We start from the raw sequence: 1,031 nt of genomic DNA, 5'->3' as shown, positions 1-1,031 counted from the left end.
AGCTTATAAATTATAACTTGCATATATGCGCATAAAATCACCAACCAAAGTTTCATCTTCGCCGCACTTTTCCAACTTCAGCCTGAAATAGACGCAGCCGTCCCAAAGGACCGCTGACAGAATCAAATGTTGGAATGGTTCTCCCTCAAAGGCTTGAACAATGACTTGTACAATTCTTCGGCGTTATTAAAGTAGAAGCTGGTTACATCCGCGGTCTCGTGGTCGAGGCGTGGAAAGAGGTGGACGGTTGCAATAAACTCACTCCTGATTGGCGACAGTACTTCCTATAGATTCCATGACTCAGCTATGACTCAGACCAATCGCTGAAGATGGGTTGCAAATGGCGGTATCCGTTTCAGGAATTGACGGTGAAAGCGGCGGCCTACTTTCGCTTGGAGAGGAAGTAATGCATTTCCAATGGGGGGACCTCATTGCTCGCTCAGTCCATTATTTTTACAGTCTATGACTGCAATCCAGGCGATCTGCGCAGCGCCGTTCATCTCAAACACGCCTATTGTAAAGTTCAGCAATGGCCGCACATGTTTCGAAAACAACGAACGAATAGTCACTTTGAACCTTCTAATCCTAACGGGTGCTGTCGTTCTTACTTAAAATATCTGCCTAATCTGACCAAATATCTGGACAACTGTCACCAAGTGAAATCTAATTTCGTGTTAAATCACTGCGTACCGTAAACCTGCTTTATCGTCGGTCTGTCTGAACTCTATTGCTCACAAAAGGCTACATTTCCAAACAACAGTTTTCACTCCTTCTCTGCTTATAATTACTTCGGCCAAACTTTCCCTATCTATGCGTTCAAGTACACACTACATTCTAAAGGGAGCATATTAAGAAACCCACTTACCGCGGAGCTCCGTTGACGTGATGGAAAATGTGGGTCAGTTTTGTGCACGTGCCCTTCTAACATAGATCATTTGTAAGACAGGATGGATGACGTTGTGTGAAATTCAAACAGATGTTTTGCAATACTCGAATGTTAAAGACCAGAAGGCGCTGTTCTCCTTGGTCTT

At 44.1% G+C, this 1,031-nt stretch overlaps 1 protein-coding gene across 2 annotated transcripts in view; it reads right to left on the bottom strand.

The window, feature by feature from the left end:
* Positions 1-1,031, bottom strand: part of adad1 (adenosine deaminase domain containing 1 (testis-specific)) — a 41,856-nt gene extending 40,825 nt beyond the window's left edge. The window contains exon 1 of one of the 2 annotated variants that reach the window (XM_024280982.2): positions 866-1,031. The gene's annotated coding sequence lies outside the window, so the exon portion shown is untranslated. The remainder of the gene's footprint in view (positions 1-865) is intronic. The other variant, XM_024280972.2, reaches the window with a different exon arrangement.

The sequence above is a fragment of the Oryzias melastigma genome, linkage group LG17, assembly GCF_002922805.2.
Source record: "Oryzias melastigma strain HK-1 linkage group LG17, ASM292280v2, whole genome shotgun sequence".
Lineage (NCBI taxonomy): Eukaryota > Metazoa > Chordata > Actinopteri > Beloniformes > Adrianichthyidae > Oryzias > Oryzias melastigma.
Note: the sequence above shows the minus strand (reverse complement) of the source record. Positions and strands in the feature narration are given on the sequence as shown.